Genomic DNA, 16,163 nt, shown 5'->3' with positions numbered 1-16,163 from the left:
AGTTCATCAACTCCACCAAAGTGAAAGGCAGACAGACTGTCACAGGCGTCCGGCCTCACCTGCCTGATGCATTTCCGTCTCTGCGGCTTCACTGGAGCGCTGCCTTTCTGCTCCGAAAGCTGATAAAACGTTGGCCAGGTGTGCTAACTCACTGAGCCGGCTGTCACGACTGGCCGCCCTGTCCCTAGAGGGAGGCCTGCCTCTTGGATTCAAGGCGAAACCTGTGCATTGTGATCTCGTTCTGGAATGCTGCCGGAAGAATGGGGCAAAGGGTAGATTTGGAATATTTTGAAGTGGATGGGGAGGAACACATTTACTTAGCTGATTTTTTGAATAACCTAAATGGAAACCTAAAGAAGCTTCCGTACAAGTCTGAATCAAAAGACCGTGATGCTTTCTGGTGCCCTCAGCAGGCCGTTGATACATTGGGGTGTCACAGTGATTGCTTGGTGCCATAGTTTACTGCTCTAACTAAGGAACTGTAGGCCTAGACCAAACTCATCCTTGGGCCTTTTATCAGTTTTACATTCAATAAGTGCCAATAGGAACCAGCAATCCGGAGTTTGTAAAATTTATAGATGAACCTTTTAGTTGAAAATGACTTTTTCAGTTCCTGCTTAAGCACCAGTTCAGCTGTTTTATTGCCATTGGTGAATTTGCACTTGAAAACATGACGCATTAAGACATTATTGGTGGTTGCATTTTTTTTTGGCCAGTTTGTCTGTAGTTGCCGCTGTAATGCTTGAGCTGTCATGTTTTAAATTCAAGTAGTCAATGGGTAGCCCTCATAGCGCACCCAACCCCAAGAAGCGCCATTTGCCACTGGTGACCTGTGGTGTGACAAATAGTGCGGGAGGCGTGACGTTGCCAGGACAACATGGCAGACACTTCAACATTTCATGGCTTGCTTGAAAGGCTAGGGGTGAGTTGCCTAGTCAACGTGGCTTGGCTTCTAACATTCTGAACATTCCTGAACATTCTCTGCAAAATGTACTAAATGTAGTTCCATTTTTAACCACACCCCCAAATACATATGACACGAATGAGTCAGCAAGTCATAACGCCGAATATGAATATGAACTAAATAGGAGCGTATACAATAATTTGGCTTTAATTTGAGAGAGCCAGAATGGGCTAGTTTTAGCCCAGGGTCATATTGCCTGCTGCAGGGATGCTGTTTATAAGGAAAGCTACTGCAGGGTCTGAATACAAACTGTTGTGGCAGCTGTTATGAATGGCTACTTTCAGTGTATTCCTACTCAGACAAAATGTAAATACTGGAAACCACACAAGGAATAGTCCATTCCAAAAACACATGGAAATATCTTGCAGCTATAAATAGAGTGAATTGCCGCCCCCAGAAAAAAAAGCTGTTGCCAAGAGAACATGAAACGCCCGACTCAACGAGCGTTGTTTATTGGCTCAAAGTCATACTGCTGGCCTCTTCAGCTTGAATAAATATATTAGCTTGTTCAGTCGTGTTGTGCTCTTCCTCCCCACAGCGCCCAATCAAGTAAAAACAAAATGGGGAAAAAAAGCTAAACTCGTGAATGTGTCCTTAAGTGATGCCCGGCGGAGTGCAACTGGGGCTCAGTTCCGACACTTCTGGGAAAAAAAAAGAAAAGAAAGAGGTGCTCCACATGGTGTGTCTCCATGTAACCGTAGAAAGTGCTTAAGGAAGTCATTTGTTTTCCTTCAACCTCAATGTTAACATTTCCTCTTCACAGCATAAACTACCATAAAGCTTAAAACTCTGAGCAGACCACTTACCCGGTATTTCAGTTTACACGGAAAGAGAAGTTTCAGAAAGCTCTTGCACCTGAACACAAATGCAACAACATTCTTTTGGAAAACTACAGTGCCCCTGCAGGCGTTGGACGGTACTGTTCTACAATCATTATGAAGCAACATCTTGCAAAATAAGGCTCAATACTCTTCACTTGGGCAATGCTCTGATATAATGATGACATTTATAATATTTGTATATTCACTTGGTTTGTATCATTTAACATGGACAGTACAGTTATGCAAATTGAGTAAATATGATTGTCAAGCTGACAGAGCCACACAGATTTTTCCTGCTCATTCATCTTGCTAGATCTGAAAGCTGGCACAGTAATCTGGAATACAAAAAGATCTGGTGTGCTGCTAGTGGGAAAACACTCTGCACTAGTCTCCTTCAGTGGAGGTATGCACCGTAGGGGGGCCCTCACATCACGCGACTGGATAAATTTCACTGAATCATTAAATTCCAGAATGAAAATTCACCATTTGCCTTTCGCGGTGAAACAATAAAGGCAAGCCAATGATATTGTACTTCCAACATGCCCTTATAGAAAACCTTTCTTATTTTCTAACTGCAATTAATGCAATATGATGGCATAATTCTCTAGCTGTCACCCTCTTCCTTGTGTTATCAGGCCACTAAAACTTGTTCTGACCACCTCTGCTATCCATGCACTGGCAACTGGTTATGGCCTGAATCCACTTCAAAACGTTGGTGCTGACCTGCTGGGCAATGGAGGGACTGGTTCCTCCACATCCACCGACTATTATCATTATATACATTACATTACAGGCATTTGGCAGACGCTCTTATCCAGAGCGACGTACAACAAAGTGTATAACCATAACCAGGAACAAGTATGACGAAACCCCTAGAGAGAAGTACCGGTCCAAGTGCAGGGAACAACCGCATAGTTCAACTTGGACCCTGATGGTTAAACTGATTAACACTAACAACGAGAACGGCAACAACGCAATCTATGGAAAAAATACAAGTAGTCGTTAAGACAGTTATCAGACCTTACACAGCAGCCAGACCCCTCCAGCATGCGTCTGATGTTCTGCAGGAAAACAGCAAACTTTAAAATTTCCATTTAACACACTGAGACAATAATTGGCATGAATTTGGCTTTCACAAACCAATGTAATTTCATGCAACACAATATACATTTCTAGGATTTAAGACCTTTTAGCTGTACTGACAATATAATCAACTGTAGTGAACTTTTTAACCCATAAACCTCTGTAAAATACAAATTGATAAAGTACAGAAATTGATCATTATCTCTGAAATGCAATGGATTTACTTCCTGCGGAGAAGTTTAACCAGGTGCCTTCTGTAAAGAAGTAAAACCAATGACTAGATCACTGTTTTCCACATTTTTCATGAAAGAATGTAAAAATGTAAAATATTTCATCAAGCTATAAATTATTTTGTAGGATATGTGGCTTTTCAACTATACCAGTAATTTGTCTGGCTTTCACAACTATAAGATATTTTCCATATATTTTGCCAACATGCAAAATATATCACTAGTAAGACACATATATCATGAATGATTGCATTCAAATCTGTCATAAAGGTAGGGGGCTTTCCCCTTAATCCACACATCAAACATTTGATCAACTTCAGCAGTGATGGAATATGTTTTGTGTCATTTGTTTGTATAAAACTTACAATCGACTCTGAAACAGATGAACTGCAGCTTCCTTAAATGTATGTCGTTCCTGCTGCCATTTGTGGCAGTACAGCTGTGTGTGGATTCGTCATATCACATCTGATTTGCTTGCCCAGCCTGGTACTGACAGTTACTTACCAGCAACACCAAAAAAGTACAGTTAAAACACTTTAAAAAAAATACTGTGATAAGTAACAGATGTGTAATGAAATAAGACTGAATCATTGCTTTTGTCAAGAACAGGCAATTCACCACTCTACCTATTCCACTGCTGCACTGGCATCATCTGTGCTAGTGCTTCCCATCCTCTAATCGTTGCTCAGAAGGATTGTTAAGCACCAATATATTTTGTCACCTTTATGTTTTTGTATTTATTTGTCTGCTTTATAATAATGGCGCGGCGTATGAGCGTCAGTCAGATAGATGGATTTTAACTCACCACCTTAGAAATCATCAATCTGAAGAATCTGACTTCCTGTATCCCTTACAAGTGTTACTGTCATATTAAAGCGCTGCATTATCAAGATGAATGGCATTTTAAATGCGTTCCAGTTAAGGGTGATTGGTGATAGTAAAAGGTATGACACGGATAAAGCATTTACAGTCGGGGTTAAGTTGAGCCCACAGAGCTCAATGTGCAGGTTTGTAGGCCTACATGCATGTGATATGAAAACACAAGTCAATTAAAATAATGGAACATAATGGGGGGGGGGGGGGGTGACAAACATGGTAAGGAGCCAGTTTACTAGATTGGCTACAGTAAATTCTTAATAACTGATAACTGATCAATAATTATTTGAATGAAATCTGTGTTGTTAGGCCATTGTCAAACACTTTTCAATGAGAATGTTATCTCATTATTGATTTTATCTCAACGGAGTATTTTCAGCACCTTGGCCGCAATTAATCAGCATCCTTGCAGAAATAAACAAATTTGAATACTGACTCCTAACTGCACCACTGACTGCACTAACTGTTACCACTGATACTTCAGGTCCATTTCACCCCTCAGATTGACTGGATAGAGCTTGTAACACGTAGCACATAATACAGCTCAACAGAGGTTGAAAATCCAAGTTCAGAACGTAAAAGTCCTTCCCAGTATTTTGTTCCAATCACCTGGATTTGCTAATTAACGCAGATCTTCAGCCAGGAGGTAGAACTAGTCAGTGAAATCTGCTGGCTGAGTTCATGAGTGGAAGAAAATCATGGCAGGACCTTTTTTCAGGACTGATCCCTGGACTGATCAGCTAAGTCGAACAGCTGCATATATTCACAAGTAAATATAGTCTTCTTTAGCGCCGTGTACTATTGCCGTAGACAGTTCCATATATACCAGATCCAAGAAAAGCTCCCATCTTGCCAATGGGTCTATGTGGTGGTTTCTAACACATCGCAATCATCTTCTTGGCAGCAGTAAGAAGATGCAGTGATTGTTGAAACTGGTAAACTGTTGATGAAACTAGAAACTGCAAAAAAAATTGTGAGACAAAGTTAAAGACTAATGTTGATTGAATCCAGGGCAAAGTCTTGAAATCATTATTTTGTTCATGCTTTATTTTTGTTAATTTCCACCATGTGGTAGGTTGAAGAGAATATGTATCAGGACCTTAACATCAGGCGTGAGTTGGGGGGCCTGTTGGGCATCTCATGCTGTTAAGGCACTGATCCAGCATTTGGCACCATGGTGTGATATTAAATTAATGTCAGTGCCAACTGAGGCTGGCAGCTCCGCAGGGCAATGCATAATTGGCCATAGCTTCACCCAGGGAGGAACAGTATCAGGGATGACTGGGGTGTCTCATCGCTCACCAGCGACTCCTGCAGGTCACTCTGGTGTCCACAGTCTTTTTTGCTCCAGTTACAGATATTGTGTCTGAAAGTGTCTTTCTCCTTCTCACCTTTGGGCAAGCTCAGTTAATGGGCTACAGTGTGAAAAGAGGCAGCAGCTCAACTTCACGTGTTGCAGAGGAGAGCATGTGCCTGTCTACAAATTTTCTGAATTGATAGAAGGGGTAGCAGCACTGAGCATGGGTGGTGAATTCAATTGGCTATTCCGAATGCTGAGAGAAACAGAGGGAGAGCCATAAAAACCATCCTTGATAGCGTTCTGCTTTGGTGGTGAGTGCACTTATCCCTAAATCAAACTACTCCTCCAGCACAGACCACAAGTAATGCATAAGCAACCTGCAGATAGATGACACATCCTCGTTGCCATGGTGTTTTATGGCCCTGCTTGCTGAGTCACTTCTTGGCTGTTAAATATGTGGAGCTCAGACATTTGTATTCCTTGAAAACAACACAGCAGAGGTCATGGCATTGGTGCTGGACAGAACTCAAGGGCGTGAGCTTGCTTACTCCTACATCTCAGAATGCTTTTTTTATTTTTTACTTTATTCCAAGAAAGAAGCCATTCAGAACATCTTGCTGTACAGTAAGATTGCAATTCCTGCAAAGTGAAAGACCGTAATTAAAGTTGTGATTCATCCTATATTGTAATGAGCAGTCAACGCGATCAAGTTGACATGTCTGGTACCTTAATGTTGCTAGCAATCTGGAATTGAAAAAACATGCAAATTTGTTAATTATTGCATCAAGGTAATATTTTTGATTGGATTTAAATTGTGCTTTTAGTAAGTTATTAGCAATGATAATAAGCTACCAAAACAATTGTGGACTGTTTCATCATGAAAAGGAACTAAATAGGAATCACCAATGAGGACCGAAATGACTATAAATTCAGGTCAACATCTAGCTCACTAGCTAAAACTAGTAAGCAGCTTGCTAATAAAATAGCCTTCCAGATCATACGTGTATCACGATTTGCTGCTGCTTTTATCATTTACCATATTTCACAACATTCACCAATTGATTATTTTTATTATTATTATTATTATTATTTGTAAATATAAATCAATCCAAGTCTAGGTAAAGTCAATTAGGTCAAGTCATTCCAGGTGTTCTGTTCTATTTTGTCCATGTCAGCTGTCAACAAACAAAGGGTGTATTGCCATACTACAAGACATAGACATACACAACATTATATATAAGTATATGCGCACCCCTTCTGATTTGAAGTTTCGGCTATTTCAGCCACGCCCATTGCTCAAATCAATTCACAATCAACTGTAAGTGTTGTTATTGTGAAGTGAAAATGCATAGGAGCAACAACAGCTCAGCCACGAAGCGGTGGGTCAAACAAGTGCACAGAAAGGGACCTGTGTGTGTGAAGCGTGTAGTGCAGGGGTGGGGACCCTTTTTCCTGTCTGGGGCCAGATTAATATTTGCATATACGACAGTGGGCCGTAAACTGCCATGAACCCTCCTGTTAATCACAGACATGTTTTCCCCATGTTATGCTGACTGAATGCTCATATGTAAACTTGATCTGAAACTGAACATACCCTAATTTCAATGCTGACAGTTGTTCTGCAGTTCAGTGATCTCTAGCTTCACGTACATCATCAGCACTGACATTAAATGGAGTGGCAGAGATGTTGAGACCCAGTTATTGTGCCTTCACGTCTTGAAATCACATCTTTCACTAAACGTCTCGAAACAATGACCGCATCCCCTCGCATATTCCATTGTCCTTTCACGCTCCCCCTCTCAAGTCACACCTGCCACAGCTTTAGTTTGGCTTCAGATGATGTCACATGGGGAAGCAGTGAGACCAGGAGCTGGTTTTTCCCTTGCAGTTCAACACTGAGCTCTGATAGATGGCTTGTAATGGCCTAGGCCCAGTAAATGGCCACCATGTTGGCAAGGTCACAGAGCCACCTGCTATCACTGAGTCCCTCCACACCTTTCTCAGCACGGTCGCCCAGCTTAGCCATCGCACCTCACAGTAGTAAACCAGATCTCCATACTCAGTTTCAAGGCCTTTCAATAATTCCCTGAACTGGCGATTATTCAGCCCTCTGCTTTTTATGAAGTTAATGCAGGAAACAACCCATGTCATCGCACTGTTCAGACATAGCAACGGGGAGTACAGATTTTCTTGGTGAATAATGCAATGGCGTGTGACTTGGATCCAGACCAAGACATGCCATTTCCTTTTTGAGGAGGGTCGCTAGACCCACGTGAGACCCTACCGTGGCTGGTGCACCATCAGTTGTCACACCACTTAGTTTTGCCATTGATAAATCACAAGACTCCATTGCTGTTATCAGTTTCTTAAAAATGTCATCACCTCTGGCAGTGTCATGCATAGCCAACAATGAAAGCAAATATTCTCGAGTCTCAAAATCCTTTGTAATCCCACGCAGAAAAACTGCTAGCTGGCTAGTGTTCGTCATGTCTGTTGTCTCATTCAAGCAAGTGAATAAAACTCGAAATTGGCAGCAGAATCTTGATTTCTCAATATCTCGTGTCATTGATACGATCAGACACAGACCGGCGAGACAAGTTAAGGTTCTGAAACAATTTCAGTTTTTCTGGATAAAGTATTCAGATAAAGTTTTTTCTGGATAAAGTGCAGTAGTAACCATGCACTCCTTCACAAATTCGCCTTCGGAATACGGCCTTGGTATTTTAGGGATCAATTCACTCACCGCGTAACTTGCCTCGCTGACGCTGTCCAGCTCCTTTTTAAACCGCAGGAAAGACGCTTGTTATGCAGCGAGATTATTCCTGAACACCTTGATTTTCTCCGCGTAGAGTAGCATTTTCTCAAGAGTAGCATAACTTGCACGAATGCAAGTGTAATGTCACTCAAGATTGCTCCGTTTGACAGCGACAAGAGCTTCTCCACAAATTAAGCGAATGGGCTTGCCTTTCACTTTCACAAAAAAGTAATCCTCCGTCCATTTCTCTTTAAAACGCGACTTTCTGCATCAACTTCTCTTCGCTTCGCCAAACCGTACACCTGAGATATTTGATGGCTTGCACGAGTGACGTTGCTAGATTTTAATTGGATGATGAAACTGCCTTTGTACCGTCTTTCATGTTTCTTAATCTTCGAAGGCAAAGTTTAATTTTGTTTTGTGAACTGCTGTTATGTTATAACCTACTTTTTCCACAAAAAATATACTGGCTATATTAAATATATGAAACGTCCAGCGGGCTGTGTGATATTGACTGTAGGGCCGTATACGGCTCGTGGGCCGGAAGCTCCCCACCCCTGGTGTAGTACATAAAAACACACTACAGAGTTCCAAACTACCTCTGGAAACGACGTCATCACAATAACTGTTCATCAAGAGCTTCATTAAATGGGTTTCCATGGCTGAGCAGCTGTGCCTAAGATCACCATGTGCAATGCTAAGCGTCAGCTGGAGTGGGGTAAAGCATACTGCCATTGGACTCAGTGGAGCAGTGAAAATGCGTTCTCTGGAGTGCTGAATCATGCTTCACTATCTGGCAGCCTGGCGGACGATTCTGGGTTTGACGGTATGCATAGTGCCAACTCCACTGGCCCGAATAGTGGTAACTGTAAAGTTTGGTGGAAGAGGAATAATGATCTGGGCTATTTTTCATGATTTGGGGCCCCTTAGTTCCAGTGAATGGAAATCTTACTGCTACAGCATACAATGACATTCTAGAGAATTGTGCACTTCCAAATTTGCAGGAACAGTTTGAGGAAGGCCCTTTCCTGTTTCAGCATGACAATGCCCCTGCGCACAAAGCAAGGTCCATAAAGAAATGGAAGAAAATCCCATGCATACCACTTCATCTGTGAACACGGTAGTGGGGGTGTTATGGTTTGGGCATGCATGGCTGCCACAAACACTGACTCACTTGCCTTCATTGATGATGTAACTGCTGATAGCAGCAGAAAAATTCATTTCAAAGTGTACAGAAACATCTGCTCAAGTTCAAACACATTCATAAAAACTCAATGGTCAGTGCATCATCCAACAGCAAGAAGGATCCCAATGATAATGTTAAAGCAACCTTTTTCAAGGTAAAAACTGGAAAATCCCTGACTGGCCAAGTCAGTCAGCCAGTCTGAATCTAACTGAGCGTGTGTTTCATATGTAGAAGAAACAACTTAAGGCAACCACCCCCTGAAACAAGCAGGAGCTGTAGATGCAGTCCAGGCCTGGCAGAGCATCAACAGACAAGATACTCAGCATCTGGTGAGGTCTATGGATCACAGACCTCAAGATGTCATTGCATGCAAAGTATATGCAACAAAGTACTGAACTGGACTACTTTCATTTTCATAACATTAATATGTCCCAAACATTATGGTGCACTGAAGTGGGGGTTATGTATAAAAAGTGCTGTATTTCTATTTGGGGAAACCAAAATGTATAAAAATACCCATCAATAAAAGCTGAGAATCTTCACTTTAACCACATGTGAATTGTTTGATTACAAATTTTAAATTGTCGAGAGGGAAATAAAGAAAAAATATGTTTTTGTCTCAAACATTATGGAGGGCACTGTACTTGGGTATCCGGAGACGTTGGATGGATGTTATGCGCTTGTCCTATGGACAGCATAGGGTCCCCTTCAGACACAAAACTATCGAAAATGTCACCAGTTTATGAAAGATAAAATGTAGGCTAGATACTTAGCCAGACATTACCGGTGCTACATTATAATACAGAACATACACTAGGCCACTGTTACACTTGGTCATGACCTTTCATAAAGATTCATGATGTTTCAGAATGGAATTCTTCACCTTGCAGAAAGTTAATGTTAAGATAATGAAGCTGACCATCTGGTTAGACTGACTGGCTGTAGAATGTGGTCATATTGCTCAGTAGATGATTCACAGTGTCCATTTCTGGTTTGCAGCTTTGGCGTGGAAAGAAAGATACTCAATTTAAAAGCTGAAAATGAGGTCAGACCTACGCAGATCCTGTCAGATTGCAATGGGAGGCTTATCCTTGACGCCACCAGGACACAAACACAAGGAAACTTGTGCCCATCTCTTGATCAATTAAAGTTGCTGGAAATTTGTTTAAGGTGTACCATAATTGTGTGGTTATACCTATTTTAACACAATGCAGGTTTGGCTTGTTGCCATTTCTTGTCAGTAAACTCCATTTTACACAGATGATTTCAGGTTTCCACTCTCTCAACAAATGAGACCCAACTGATTTCATCCATCAGTATGAAATTATTTGCCATATAGTATTAAGTTGTTCTGACTGATTGAAATTCCTTGGATGTGCATATGGGACATTTATTTTTTAGGGCATAGATAGCTATTTCTGACAAAATGTGACTTTAAGATGCTAAATCATCTTTAAATAGATGTAAAAAGTCTAATTTAGAACAATTAGTGTGTAATTAAGAACAATTAGCGGCTCATTACAATACAGAGCTTGTTACTATGGTTGGAACACAAACCAGCGAACACAGTGGGTCTTCAAGGCCAGGGTTGAGAAACACTGGTTTAGGACACACGCCTAAATTTCACACACAGGCGGAACCAGTGACAGGGAAGATTTTTAGCAATAGGATCATTGCAGATTTTACCCATAATTCCTACGGTGGCAAATTTTCAAAATGACTGTCCTGAAATTCAGTTGAGTTAGGCGTTTAAACCCTTAGGCCACAAAAAATGCTCAATCTATAATCCTGCTAATTCTTTTGCAATTTCCCCAGAATTTCCTGGGAAGTGTTTGAGCTCTAGATGACACACCCATTAACTGAAATGCCAAATCACCATATTGGGTCACATTTGAGCGGAACACTCAAAGCAAAGTTAGGTCGCAGGAAAAAAAGCTTTCATACTGTCTGCTAAAATGTAATCAATTGTGTGATTTCCTTTCAGCATACTTCCTTAAAGCTATCTTTCCTTCTATTGATTTCCCTTGTAGAATAATATACTGATTGATGATCAACCTGTGTTCTGTTCAAGACTCCCCAACAAAGATGCATTTCATTTCAACACCACCTCTATCCACATTAGAAGTTCAAAGACTACTCCCGTTTATTTTCCCCTATCATTGTTTAAAGGTACAATTGTGCTCCAGTACAATTTTATTATCTGTTTTCTTAATGCAGATTCACTGTTGTTGGCAATAATGGAGAAAAATATAAATAAAAATATAGCTTGGTTTTAGTTCATTCAGAATGGTGATTTTTGGGTTTGCCAGACATACGGGAATGGTTTGGATTTATTATTGAAGGCGAAGTAAACAGAAAATGAACACAGACTGGGTAAACTATCTTCAGTAGTGTTAAACAACAGAGGTTTGTGCAACATTAGCTGTATTATGGTCAGAAGACGATACATTTTTTACAGTGTAATAGCACCCTGAAAAATCATCTTCTGCTCCTCATACTCTTAATACTCTGTGGTTCCCACCCCCCGCTTCTTTTGCCACACGCAGTGGGAGATTGTCTTCAAGCAGACAGTGCCAGGTGGCAACGCTCCCGTGGTTCGGCAGAACAGGGAGAGTGCATGGAATCACCAGCCTTCAGCTGTGGAGTTAGCGGCATCAGCAAAGCTAGCCCTTCTCGCCAGCGGCGACAATCATCCGTCAGAGGCACTTCACTCCCCTGCTCGTGGGGGCAGAGGAATGAAAGGATAATGACGTCTGATGGTCCTGCAGGGTTAACCAAAGGCCACACCTCAGCAACGGGGCTTGGTGTAATTTCAAAGGCTTTGTCAGTGGGGTTAGGGTTTAATGTGACGGAGGGAAATGAACTCCTGACAGTTAATGGTTCCCACTCAGGATCTTGGCGCGTGACTACTATATCGTATCGCCTTATGATGGAGGACAATAGCTAAAATGGGAACTGGCCCCTTGAATTATATCTCCTGTGACCCTCGTATCATGTGACTTTGGGGGAGGGGTGTTATGTGGCACCACCTCAGCCCAAGGTCTTGAAGTGCTGGGTTTAAAAAATAAAAATAAAAAAACAAGCATGATCAACACTTGTCAAAGTGTTTCTGCGAAAGCAGACCATGTGACCGGGATCAATAATGCAACGATAATGGTTCCAATAACAAACCCAGACCACAGGGATGCAAAAAGAATTCAAGAATGGAGCATCTGCAATAACACACTGTAGTAAAGCTCTGAGGCAAACAAAGAATCAGTCCAAACTTTGTCCAAATAGCCTGATACCGGAAGTAAGGTTGAAGCCTGATCAAATCTATTTCAGCTAAGAACTTTATTGTACAGTTCTGTAAGTACTGCACCTAGCATCTGGGACTAGAGATGAACCTGAAAGTCCCTCTGCAGTCCAGATACCACTTTTCAGTTACATACAAATTGCAGCAAGGGGATGTATTTTATGAAATAGATATTTTGTTACTATTCAATTTATGGGGAAATGTATATATGTACATAATTATATGTGATTATACATAACATATATAATTTACTATATAATATTCATATAATAACAATAATTCCTTACATTTATAGAGTGCTTTTTTCAAAACTCACAGCACTTTTTTTTACAGTGATGAGGGGGAACCCTGCCTGAGCCACCACCAAAGTGTAGTACCCACCTGAATGATGTACAGCAGCCATTTACACCAGAATGCTCATGAAACTGTAGTTGATTTTTTGGCAATTAAACTGTGGGATGATTAGGTGTCAGGCTGAGAAAACCAAATTGGCCAGGGCACCAGGGAACCCCCTATACTTTGCGTGTGTCATGGGATCTTTAATGACCACAGTGAGTTAGGTTAAGGTCTCTTCCGAAAGACGGTGGGCTTTTTTTACCTCTTTGCATCCTTTTGTGTCCTTTCTTCACTTTTTAGATCCACCCAATGGAGGACACAAGGAAAGGATGCAAAGAAAGGACACGAGGAAGGAGGAATCGAAGAAACATATATTAGGAAAATGGAACGTCCATTCATTTTTACGCATCAGTTTGAAGCCACGTCAATTAGAGACGTGGCAGATGGGGGGGAAACCGCAGGTTGATAATTTATACATCAATTCTGAAAAAATACTTCCACAAAGGATGCACTGATGCATCCTCTGGGAGCCTCCTAGCTCCTTGTTCCAAGCTCCTTCAAGGATCATTTAATGAGTTAAAATGTCCAAAAAGATGGCAGACCTCAATCAATTTTCAGGTGAGGCAAGGGCCGAGGAGACAAGGACAGATAAAATAATCCTGCAGCACAGTGTGCCTATCACTGCTCAGCGGGCTATATGGCCTGAGAGAAAACAGCCCCCTACTGGCCCACCAACACCACACCCATTAACAAGATGGGTTCCCAGGAGGTCTCCCATCGAAAGACAGACCACATCCAACACACGCTTAGCTTCAGTCATTCTGCAGGAGCAGTACACACTGCAGCATGACTGCAGGTAGCAGACACTCTGTAAAGACAACTAACACAATGAAGACGTTGCACAATAATAAAAGTAGCCCACCACAACAGAAGTCACACACAGATCACATATTACACCTTTCGTGGCGGACCTTTGTGAACGTTCACATAGCCTTGCCAATTTTCCGCACACAAAATGTTGAAAATCTGTATAAATATTCCCTCAGACCCAGGAGGGTATAGATCTTAAAAGATTGATGCTTTATTCTCCATTACTGGGTCAGCATGTTTCGCCTCTCGCGTGGCGGGTCCTGATGAAGCACTTGTACGCAACACAGTGACACACCCCACAGTCCCAAATTAGATCCTGACCATGCCAGCGCCGGCTGTGGGCAGCAGTGCCGCTAAGAGGCACATAATTAGCCGTTGTGCTGTCCGACAGCCAATTATGTGCCAGGGGGCTTCGGTTGGCAGGTTTTCCCACACCGCGTCCGCCCAATAGGACGATCGGCTTCCTCCCCTGGAAGATTAGGCACCTGCTGTCTGCCCGCGCCGCGTGCGCGAGTACTGCAGCCCTGCAGCGTAATTACTGCTCAGCTGGGTGACTGCGGAGCAAAAAAGAAAAAACGCAGGGGCTGGCTGCACACGTTTCAGAGCGCATGCTAGGCTGGCCTCTTTGTGAACTGACGGAGGATGTTACAGCGACGGAACTGACCTGGCCATCTCCCGAATGGACTGCTGCGACTCCAGCGTACTACTCCTCTTCCTTCCAGTGTTCTCCACTTCTGCACATTACTCCAGATAACAGCTTCTGCTAAGTGATTGTAATGTAATGTAATGTAATGTAATATAATGGCCGAATCAGTAGAAGAAGGAAAACTGGTGGGATTAAAACATGAATATGGCCATGACCGGAGCAGTGAATGGCATAAAAGCACTGTATCAGGATCATAAGGGCTGATATTGTAAGTATCATGAGGGCCGTATCGGTCATATGATAGTAGTATAAGGGCTGTATGAGTCATAATGTCTTCACTCCTTACAGCAATGGCCAGCTGCTCAGCCAGACAGTGAACCACTTGCTGGAGCACTAAAGAGGCAGGATGGGGCCAGCAGAGGCCACGGCTGTTACATGCGGTAATTCAGCCGGGCTGCAAATGGCACCGGAGAAGTTCAAAAGGACCGCCACCTCCAGCTGCCTGCACACAACCAGCCTCGTGCTGATTTTAACCGGTTGGAACACTTGAATGACGGACTGAGTTGGTCAACCATGCACCCACACCCTGAGCTGGCCAGAGAAGCACAGGCTCCCCCTATTGAGTTCCTCCCAGTCTCCCCCTGTTTGCCCTCTTGAGCAGTTTGTTTTTTTTCCTGACCACTGATGCCTAAGGCAGGCATCTGCTGGGGGGGGGGGGTAATTGCAGCAAGCTGTGAAGTGCATTGTGGTCAGTGTTTTGTGAAATGCACTCTATAAATAACATTTGATTTGATTTGGATTCTGAGCACAGGAAAGAAACTGCCTTGATCATTGAACAGTTGTGCATTACGTTTAATGCCTTTTTTGTATTTTTTTGATTGACCTCCTTGCAAACATGCATATCAGCTTTGAAAAAATACACATGAACCTTTCTGTAATTGTTGTTTTTTTGTGATCCCTCCACAACCCCCAAAATTAATTTATTTAATGAACTGAAAGTATAAATGCTACAATTTTTGTACTGTAGGATTTGGACAGTCATGATTTATATGTAATGTAGTATTATTTACACGTCAGTATATAGAGTTTTCCCCTATTTTAACTTATTTAGCCTCTAGAGAAGGTTTCACTCCTCCAGTGCTGTGTCCTTTAGGAGTTACTCTCACTGACTTACTCTCACTCACGTACCCTTTCCATTATGACCTCAACCACCATCAGAAAGGGACTTACCCGTGGCTTGAACCTGCCACTTGTGTCTCAGCTGTGGGGTCTGCACTATGCACTGAGCCGCTCGGAATCCCAGCAGTTGTCGCTGGAGTGCTGTGATGCATTACGGGTCAACCTTTCAGTACCATGGACAGCAACTCACTGAGACCCACATCTCCACCCCCTCAGCCGGTTCTGAGAGACGATGCATCTGCATCCATACACCTGGGCTGATCACTCATTATTTTAACATAAGGGAAACACTGAATGAGGAACAGGAAGGAACTGGCACTGAGGCGCTATGGCTCTCTCTATCTCAATTTAATGAAACTCAGTTAGAATTTATTTGATAAATAAAAATGCAATATATCGGTAGGTATATGCAGCATATGAAACATCAGGATAAAACAATAAAGTCATGAGACTTACTTCCACTGTGGTCGATGGAAGTCGGCCTTAACTTGCTTTATTGCCATGACAAGTATAGACACACAAAGAATAACAGATAGATTCAGCTCCAGTAATAACATGTATAAGGAACCAGACCAAATTTTGCTTTGTATCAATCACTGCGAGAGGCAACCCACTGCGTTTC

The sequence above is a fragment of the Anguilla rostrata genome, chromosome 13 (genome assembly GCF_018555375.3).
Source record: "Anguilla rostrata isolate EN2019 chromosome 13, ASM1855537v3, whole genome shotgun sequence".
Classification (NCBI taxonomy): Eukaryota; Metazoa; Chordata; class Actinopteri; order Anguilliformes; family Anguillidae; genus Anguilla; species Anguilla rostrata.
This window is presented reverse-complemented; position numbering follows the sequence as displayed.